Genomic DNA, 10,936 nt, shown 5'->3' with positions numbered 1-10,936 from the left:
GGAAAGAAAATATTTCAGAAATTCTCACTTCTACATGCTGTTTTTCAGATCACTGTTTAAAACAGCATATTTGAACTGATTGCCTTCATATGAATTCAGGAGGTTGACATTTCTAAATAGCTGCATACAAATATCTAAGGAAAGATAAATTTACAACCTCATTGGAAAATACTGCTGATACCTAACTTTGCAGAGCTATGTCAGAAATAAGAAGTTAGCTTCATTCGCAGTATAAATTCCTGCCATAAGTTAACACCACAAAATGAAGCACAGGCAGTTTCATACACAGCCATATGAAAGGGTCCCTGCACAATGACTGCTATCAGTCATCAGCTATCACCTCAGTTTCAGGTTTGGCTTTCTTTCAATAAGGAAAATATATTTAATATAAAAATGTGTAAAAAGCTACAGGCATAATAAGAAAATAGTATTATCAGAAGCACCAATTTGCATGGTCTGTGTTTTTTGCTCCTATACGGCAACAAAGTTCTAAAAGATGATTCTGCTTGTAACCACTATTCAGTTTTGCAATCTGTTTTTGTAACCAAAAAGCTCGAGAATTCAAAGTGATGTTTTTATTTCTCCTCTGTTCTCCAAGGTAACTACTCTAACAGGAAGGAACAGTCCTAAAAGGCTGTGATCTCATTTAGGGGGCAGTGACGCCCAATGTAGATGCAAAGGAGATAGGAGAAAAACTCAAAGATGCAGTAAAAAAAGCAAAGGAGCAGAGACCCTGAAGCTTATGAAGACCTGCCCTGATGTTAATAGCCAACATAAGAAATGGACATAGCTGAAACAAAGAAAAAAAAAAAATCAGGAAAGCAGATCTAGCCAAATGGCTTTGTCTTCCTGCAGATGAAAAGCAGTGTGCTACAGCCCTTATAGAAGGGCAGTAATAGGTGTGTTGGGAACATCCCACGCCCTTCCATTCTGTAGCCAAAAGAGGACAGAGCTTATGTTGCAAAATCTAATCCTTCGCAACAGCATTAGCTTGGGACTCTTAGCGGAGTACTACTTCTCAAGCACTTCCAGCATGCACTCAGGCTTGAGAATGTGACGCCTGCCATAGCACGGTGTTTTCTATGTCCCCCCCCCCCCGACCCTGAGCTGCAAACAAACCATCCCACAACTCAGCTATATGCTGCTAGTAAAGATAAGATCACTGGGAAGGTGGAACCACTGTTTGCACTGTGACAAAGCTAAACTAGATGGTGCCATTCAGTGAGGTTACCTCTGAGGAAAGTGCCGAGTTAGGACTGCGATTGCATTGTCAGGCAGACTGGAAACGTGACCAGAGCACGGCACAGCTCCCTTCTGTCTCGCTCACCACATGCCTCTCCATTACGATATAATAATAATAATGCCTGTAACAATTTATTGAAATTGCTGAAGTCATGATCTGGGGATATCTTTTTTGCAATAGCAAGCTTTGCTCATTTATTTCCTGGTAGGTAAAATTCACTGTTCAAGAAGAAACATTATACATGTGTCTCGTGTCCCCCCCGTACTAATATTCCATTACTGTTTCTGCCACTGCAGAAAGTGAGCAAAGGAAGTTAACTGCCCTGTGATTTGGAAACTCCCTTGCCTGCCATAAGCTGTGTGGCTGTAAGGACAGCCCTCCTGCAGGCTCTGTTCCTCATTTGGGGAGCAACTCCTCGCTTACCTCACAATAGTGTTGTGAAGTTAAACACAATAAACCCTCAGGAACACTGTGGTTGTAAGAAGTGTAAAGCAGCAAAGGCAAAAAGTCAGGGTGTATTTATTTTGCCGGCAAAGCGCTGCTCTCAGAGCAGTAAGGCAAACAAATCCTTGGTGCAATGACAGGTAGGGTTGCAAGCGAGATGCGTTTTGCCTGTTGCTTTTAACTGGTATTGTTTCTGTTGCTAGCTTTTCAGGACACGGCAATCAAATAATTATTGTTTCCTTGGTTGCCAACTATTTTTCTTTTATTAGTAATACCGACCTTTGTTTATTCTTCTTCCTCCCATGGGAAATTTCAACACGCCTCCAGAAGGGATGTTGTATGACTCTCATTTATAATGGGATCACTCCCTTTCTTCCCAGGGGAGGCTTTCTCTTTCCATTTTTTTCCCCTCTGTATTTGTAGACAGGGACACCAAGTCAAATCTCTGCTGTGTTCACATTCATGTGATCTGAACAAGACGAACAGATCAGCAGTTCTCACACATTTGCCTAGGAGACGTATAGCTGAAGAGAATTCTTCTCAGACACCATTCCATTTAAACTGTTTAACATTCGTTCTGGCAACAGTAGCAACAGACCATATAGAAAAGTAGTATTGAAAAAGACATGTTTGTGGGTTTTTCCTTCCTTAATGCAGTGAGCATTTTCTGGGGTTTTACATCCTTCGTATCTTTGCTTTTTTGCTCTTCACTTCCTACTTGTTTTCTCATTGTGCTCATTCCTTTCTCACCAATGCATGCATTTCACTACCTGCCCCCAATCTTACTCGCGCACAACTTACTTCTTAGTTTTGTCCTCTTTAGTTACCCCTCCACACCCCCATACCCGATCCTTCTCTTTCAGGTATGTAGTTTGCTCTCTTATGAACTACTACCCTTTGTCCTAGAAAATCCTTTTCTTTCACTAGGTCATCATGTACTTCTGTCACTCTCATTTGTAGCCCCCAGCTCCACTACTGGCAACTCCTGCTGATGACAGATGTCTCACGATCAGCTGCAAGCCTGCTCTTGGCTCCAAGCCTGAGGGAAGCTCCAGACTTTTTTCACGTTTGCTCTTTGCAACAGCACTTTTATACAGATGCAGCAAAGTCACCTTTTCCTGAAGTACAGCTTCTTAGAGAATTCCAGGTCCCTCTGCACCACCAAGACTGAATACCTGTAAAAACAGCTTGAGAAAAATTGCAGACAGTGCTATTCAGCGGGGTGAGTAAGCATGGATGGCATTTTGCCCTGGGAGTCCTGTTTTGAGCAGTCAGAGCATGTCAGTGCATTATTTCATTGCTTAATATACACAGCAGGAGCTCTGGACTTGAGCGTGCAGACAAACCTTCATCATACCAACCCTAAGCTACATACATCCTCCCCCACCATCTAGTGCAATACTTTCATCTCTTCCCATGCCTCCTGTGCCATTCAGCCTCAGTATTACCTTCCCCCACTCGTTTCTTCTACTTACCTTTGGCAAGCCAGAAAGAATATATAATTGTCCAATGAGGAGCTAAATGAAGAGAGTCTAGGGTGTGCTAACTCATCAACCAACTAGCAGGAAAGTCTACAAATTCAGATGGGCTAGATATTCCAATGCTATATACATTCAGATTGGCCCGGTGCCTATCTATCAGATGTTGGCAGCCAAATACCACAGTCTTCCAGCCTGCAAAAAAATGACTTAAGGGGCTATGTCTGTATAGATCCAAAATACAAAGTAATTGTGTCAACTTTTGGCCCACGCTTTCTGCAATACCTATGTGCTCCCGAGCAAAGAAGCCAACACCAAAGGACTTGCTAACTCAGCTCTACGTGATGTTAGTGGCTATGTCTGCATTAGCAAGTAGGACTTTGCAACAGAAAGCCTGTGAACTAAGACAGTGGCTGCTGAGAACCGGATGCCTATGCTACGTGCTTCTGGGAAGTGCTTTACTTTCTACTAGCTCCAGACCAGTCCTGCAGACTGAAACCCAAATAGCAGATGGAGTCCTAGAATACATCATCTGATTTCACAAAAATACAGAACAGTTCAGGCTGGAAGGGACCTTTGGAGGTCATCTTGCCCAACCTGCCCACTCAAGCAGGGCCACCTAGAGCTAGAGCTGCTCGCCCAGGACTATGTCCAGAATATCTCCAAGAATTGAGACTCTACAACCTCTCCAGACAACCTGTGCCAGTGCTGGTTCACCCTCATAGTAAAAAGTGTTTCTTTATGTTCAAAGAGAACCTACCATATTTCAGTTTTTATTTTAGACTTAGACTTATCCAAAAAGAATCCAGTTTACCCAGCCTGAGACCACCCCAATGCAATCAAATGGATGTTCAAGAGATTTGTGTCAACAGCAAAAACCAGCATCCTAGATAAATTGCTACCGTAGATTCATTCATTGTTTTTTCTACTGCAACCATGTTCTGCTACCCTTATTCACAATCAGCAGTGCCTGACTTTTAAGAAGTGGTGTTTAATATAGTATTTCTTTAAATGTTTTAACATGGTATGGGCAAGTTTTTTCTTCTTACTTAGCTGCTTCCCCGCCTCCAAAAACAGGACACAAAGTAAAATACAGAGAACTGTCTAAACACAAATCTATGCATTGCAATGGTTTAAACCATAGAAGGATATGCTTTTTCCATTCAAAACTTGGTAATAATGCAAGTAACAGAAAAAGGAGAAAGACTGGTGCATTCCCTTCCACATTTACTTCATTTCCCACATTACCTAGATTATATCCCAAGAATTCATAAAGCTGTAATTAGCATCTGTGATAGAAACCTGAAAAACAACTTTATCAAACTTGTATGCCAACACAACTCCCCAACAGTGACCAGTAACCACATACACATTGATGTCAGCTATATCTCTAGAGAAGTACAAATAGGCATTAGATATTCCATGCGTTTGGAATCCTATCCTGCTCTAACACATTGCTGTCTTAGACACAGACCCAAATGAACATTTTGAAATGTTCAAGCTCATTTTAAACTCAATGCACAGCAGGGCTGATGGCAGATTAAATTCACTGTGCACAGACTCTACAGAGTGTACAGCCATGTACAGTGTGACACTACGCTACATATGCAATACACTAGATGCTATGCATACTGAGGGTGCCCAGTGTTGAGAGCTTTGGGATCGTGACCAAGACAGCCCTGTTCTAGTATTGCTGAAGTCATGGTTATAGCTCTGTGGCAGATCATCAGCTGGGACAATAAAGTCAGCCAGACCACTCATGAAAATACAGTTCAGTTTGACCTGCACAATTGCTATCGCTGCAGTTTAAAAATTATCAAACCACCTGCAGACAAGTACTACTGATATAATCTACAAATTAAGGACATGAGGAACAATAGCAGAGTCAAACACCACATGCTACAAAACTTTCGATATCTTCCAAAGAGAGTGAAGAAACATTCTAATGACAACACCCAGAAGGATGAACTTCAAAATGTCTATTTTCTCCCTAGTATTTTCTCTTCAGATCATTAGGAAAGACCTCGGCAAGTACAGTCTCTCAGCTTTTGCCATTTTAATGAGATTTTCACAAAAACTTGAAAAAAAAAAAAGTAGCTTAAAAGCTTCTGTTAAAATTAAACCACATAATAAAATTGCATCATGCTCAAGTGCTTTATTCCTTCAACCTTTAGCCTAGCTAGTCAGGGAAATGAATTAATGAATCAACTTGCAAAATTAAGCGCTACTGTTGTGAATACAGGAGGCAGAACCTGGCACTCGGAAGACTTCCTGCTAAACTGGCTTGCCCATACAGACAGCATATTTGTCTTATACTTTTTAAAAAAGCATTTTGGGAAAGTAATAACTGCTATTTTCTGCCTATTAATGTGTGCAAATCTTAATTTTCAAGTTAATCAATTTGCATGGTGGCAAAAAAAAAAAAAGAAAAAGGTTTCATCCAACTTTTTATTGATAAAATTTTAACAGAATAGCTGTTAACATTCAAAAATGCTTCAGGGTCAATTCCCCTTAATTGCTGTAGCATTAAGTGTAGGTAAGTTGCTTTTCCCATGCCTGTGACCCTATTTTTATGATAAACAAGTTGCTTCTTGACTACTTTTTAAAAAAAAAGTAATCACTCCCAGTCATTTTCATATTCATACAAAAAAAGTGGTACTGCTAGACATATTAGTGTGTTTAGAGAAATCAGGGGGGAGAAAAAAAAAGGAAAAAATCTGGTTACAGAATAAAATATGCAAAATATTCTGGATATAAAATTGCCACAGCCAGTATTTCATCCAAATAGTTTTTCAAAATTACATCAGAATCAGGAACTCTCAAAATACACATGCTAACTAGGAGTCACCTAGCCAAGCGGAAATGCCATACAGGGAGGTGTGGCTGTCGCCCCGTTAAAGCCAAGGCATTTGAGTCAGCACCACAAGGGTGGCATCTTCATCTATTTAGGAGCCAAAAATTTGAGTCCTTTCCCAAGGGCAGTGCCTACAGTAGCCTTTGAAGAACTGAGCATGGCTCACCCCTTTTGAAACACAGCTGCCGTGGGAGGGGGCACCTTATGCAACAGCTAAGCACTTACAGCACCTGCCAAGTTTTGTGCTCTGGCTCTCAAGATTAGCCCCGTTTCTTTTCTCATGATTATTTAATAAAATTCAAAACCAGCCTTTTGAATAGAGACTTGGAAATCCAGGGCAAATCGCTCCCCCCTCCCCTTCCAGAGTACCACAGTCATTAGATTACAACCATGTTGCCTCCTGCATCTGTACACGTTGGTTTTGTATTTTGTGAAATCCACTTTGTTTCAGCTGAGGAAGCCGAAGGGGACTTTGCCCCTAACTCCCTTCCCACCTTCCTCCAGCCTAGACACTGGCCTAGTCATTAACATACTGTCATGGGAAGGAAGACACATTGATATGAATGAGGACACACCTGAATCTAATTTTCTTGCCTGTCCAACTAGTTTAACTACTATGCTAACCACTGGATCATGAGCAACCTGGTTTTGAATAACAGTGTCCGCTGCTACTCTGGTTTGTTTTGTTGTTGTTTCGTTGGTGTTTTTTTTTTTTTTTAAAGGAATTATCCAAGTATTCGCATTGGAGCAGTCCCTTAAAAGGCTTAGATGACACCTCAACTCATTTCCGATTGGCTCAAGTCCCTAGTTACACACACCAAGCACTACAGTTGCTGTGAAGCCTTTCAGGTAAATCAGAATATGCCTACAGAGTTAAAGTAGCTCCATGATTATGCAGCTGCTGAAGGAGGTTGGTTGGATTTGTATTACTGTCAGTCTTCAATGAACCAAGTCTTAGGTCCAGATATACATAGTTATATGTGATATGAAATCCACATACTCTATGTAATAGAAATGCTTTTAAAAAAATATTCACTATGAGAAAAAGGCATATCACTATGCATACACAGCTTGCAGACCAGCATCTCAAGTTGCAATCAAAACTCATATCCACCACTTCTAACAGTATTCAAGAGTTTTTGTTTAGGACCTAAATGGACTAGCCAATGTGAAGAACGGAAGCAAATGAATTTTCCTTCTTCCTTCTTCCACACAGAAAGAAGAAAGTAGTCCAAACATTTAAAAAATGGCAAGTGTCATTATATAAAACACAAATCATAAAATGTCCTCTGATATTGATACTTAATGTCATTTTAAAATTCTCACATTGATCATGATTTGATAATTTTATTTATTTTCTAAAACTAAATCCACATGGGAATGAAAATAGATATTGTTTTAAATTGATTACCATATATCCACACACTACTCCAAATTACTCAAGCTGTGCCTTTTTTCATATCCAAATTACAAAATACTTTCAACAGCATTTCATACAGTATTGTTCATTTTCCAAGGATATGACTGTCATCTGAACACATGGAAGTGAGGAGTATTTTAGCTAATAACTATATTTATATATACAATCTACCCAGCCTTTCTGTGCAAGTACAATGTGAAAACCCTTTCCATTTATTTAATTTCTCATTGTACAGGGTTTCCTCTCCATTCTTTCAATTAAACCTTTTTTCCCCCCTTTTCAAAGGAGTCCTTCGCAGCAGCAGTTTTAATGACTTACTCTCTCAAGTTTCAGAAGAGAGACTTCCCCTTCTGCCAACTGTTCCATGCTCCTGCCATGCCTTCCTCACAGCTGTTCTGCTGGTCTCCCAGATGCTTCATCTCCCTACCTCTGCAGCTTAGCAGCTCCCAACTCCATTGCGCTGCTAAAAGAGAAACAAAGCAGCTGACAGAAAATGCATAAGCAAAACAAGCAACTTTGGCATTAGGTGTAAAAAAAAAAAAAAGAAGTGATTAAGTAATACAACTTCTACACCTGCATAGCTTCTGTGATCTATGTGACATGAATCACAGCACTGACACATGCTTTTAAAAAAAAAAAAAAAAAAAAAAAACGCAACACACAAACCCTGTATAGTTTCTGACCTTGTAATAAACTCGGGTTAAAATAGCTACTTTGAAAGAACCAACATGCATTTAACACACTTTTTTTTTTTTTTCCTTCCAAGAACTTAGCTCTTCTGTGCTACTCTTTACTATTGTGAGCTAGATTACGCCAGATGACAGTAAATTATATACCAAACACCTTATCCTATTATGCTCTGTTGCTTTCTTTCTCTGCTTACCCTCTGAAGTGCTTCCATTTTAGACCTTTTACAAAGATTGTACATCCAGCTGTGCCACACTAACACAAACCAAAGTAATCCACCTTTAATCTCCCAACTTTCCTCTTGACCCAGCTAATGACAAAAGTGACGGTGTGAGAGCAGGTACAATCTGGAGATTATCAGAACACAGCATCTCCAGAGGGCTCCCCCCAAATGCCTACAGGTTGAGAGATTTCATGTGATGCTAGTAGCCCAGGCAAAGAAGGGTGAGGTGCTTTAATTATGCCACCATTTGGCTGTCAAATAAGGTGTTTTCCAACTCTAAGGCAACCATTTTAAGAAGCAAATTATGCATTTTAATAAACTGAGATATATTAAAATGGAGAAAAATAATGCAAAAAACACAAGGGTGCATATAAATGAAGCATGGCTACCAAACCATGAATACAGATTTACATGTGATAAAAATTCAAAAATTCTAGTATTATTTAATCCAGAAAAAATTACAAGTTTCATCAAATACTGAATTTTGAAAGAAGATGGTCACTTCCCATGCCAGTTCCCATTTTCAATTACCTGAAAACAAGAAACAAAATTATTTAATGAAACGAGATTAGAATTTATTAAAACTTGCTTTTGGTACTGTAAATCCATATCAATTTTAATTACACCTGGGGGAAAACCCCTAATTATTAGTATTTTATTACTATTAAGCTGGGAAAAATAAGGTGATAGGAAAAAAAACCCTACCAAACTTAAAAGTAAAATCACCCAGGAACATCATTCTACCAATTTGTCAGCTCTCAGGAATGTATTCTTTTAAGAAGAAAAGGAGCTTTTTCCAAGAGTGCCAGAATTTAGTCCTCATAAATAACAAAGTAAATGGACTAATGATCTTAACCTAGTATCGGTATTAAAAATCTCGTGCTCTTATTAATTCAGGAGGTAAAAAAAACAGAGATGAAGCAATACAATAATGGATTGGGATAAAATATTTAATTATGCCATATTATATATTTTCTTCATTCCACACAATCTATCATGAATTGTTCTCATAAAATACTGCATATTGCATTTTATAGTTCTGACGAATCAGTATTACTAAATAGGAATAGAATTCTGCAGTTCAAATTGGTATTTCTTCAGACAACCAGGGTGCTAAATATAGGTTCTGTTAATAGTGATTTACCATGGAGAAAACTCAGCTTATGGCAAATATTTAAAAGACTCATTTATACTTATAACTGACTGTGAAACAATTAGTGACGTCCTTTTTTTCCCCCTTCCTACATTACAGGTCAGGTTTGGTACATCCCATATGAAATCTAGTCCTCATAAAACTATGACAGAACTTTTAACCAGAACCTATTGCATCACACTAATTTAAAAGCTCCAGTACTCAACGGTAGCCAAGTTGCTGTAGAAATTATACCAGCTGGAAACTCACCTACCCAGTGTGGAGCTACAAGGTCTGTCTGTCAACTTCCTTAGTTACCTGTTGCATGAACTTCCCCAGGGCTAGAGATAAAAAAGTGCTCCCAGCACTTGTCCTGTGACTCTGGAATTGCTGCCACAGAGGCTTCACGATGTCCACTACTCTGCGGCTACTTGCAAAGAGGTCTTCAAAAGATGCTTCAATTTTATTTATTTTTGGTACTAATTAGAGTAAGCCTGAATTTCAAAATTAGAAAGCCCTCCTTCAAGAAAAGTAAGTCAAAGGAATTAGATGAAAAGACCTTTAGACAAGATTGGATTTTGCCCAGTGACTAAAGAAATGTTTTGTAAATTAAACTTACTAAAAATGTAGGCCTATTTTAAGAGAGCCCAAACTGCGAAAGACATCAAGGAGTTAATTTGCACTGAAAGCAAAGAGCAAGCTTAACTCTCTATAGCTTGCACCAGTTCATCCAGAATAAAGAATAACATCAGTTGCAAATTTTGTTGTGGCAGAGAAGACTAACAATTACATGGCAGAAGTGGGATAAAAACCTCACACAGAAGATGCCTACCAAACCACTAGTTCATACGTTCCGCCTGACCTGAACCTGCTTCCTTTGCCTCCATACCTGTTAACAAAGGACAGTAACGTGTACAGGTAAGCTCACCCTAACTACAGTCAAAACATCCACTCATTGTGCCACATTAGAGATTAGCTATACGCAAGAGATCCCAGTAACTATGCAGTTCAAAGGACTCGGAAAACTGATTTTCACAGTTTATTGGGAAATTTAAATGTTTTTCACAGCTTCCTTAATCTCCAGTGATAGAGTCCCTCTGTCCCCTATGCCAAAACAAAAAAACCAAACAAACAAACAACAAAAAAAATAAAAATCAAAGCTTGACAAAGCTTCAATTAAATAAAAGAGATCCCAGTAACTATGCAGTTCAAAGGACTCGGAAAACTGATTTTCACAGTTTATTGGGAAATTTAAATGTTTTTCACAGCTTCCTTAATCTCCAGTGATAGAGTCCCTCTGTCCCCTATGCCAAAACAAAAAAACCAAACAAACAAACAACAAAAAAAATAAAAATCAAAGCTTGACAAAGCTTCAATTAAATAAAGACACGGCCATTCCTCCTCTGCGGAGCACGCCGGCGCTGGACGCCGCAGGGCTGCTCACGCAGGCTGCGG

This window comes from Egretta garzetta, unplaced genomic scaffold, assembly GCF_000687185.1.
Source record: "Egretta garzetta isolate BGI_Z169 unplaced genomic scaffold, ASM68718v1 scaffold165, whole genome shotgun sequence".
NCBI classification, from domain to species: domain Eukaryota; kingdom Metazoa; phylum Chordata; class Aves; order Pelecaniformes; family Ardeidae; genus Egretta; species Egretta garzetta.
The sequence above is the reverse complement of the archived record's forward strand: the minus strand, read 5'-3'. Positions refer to the sequence as shown.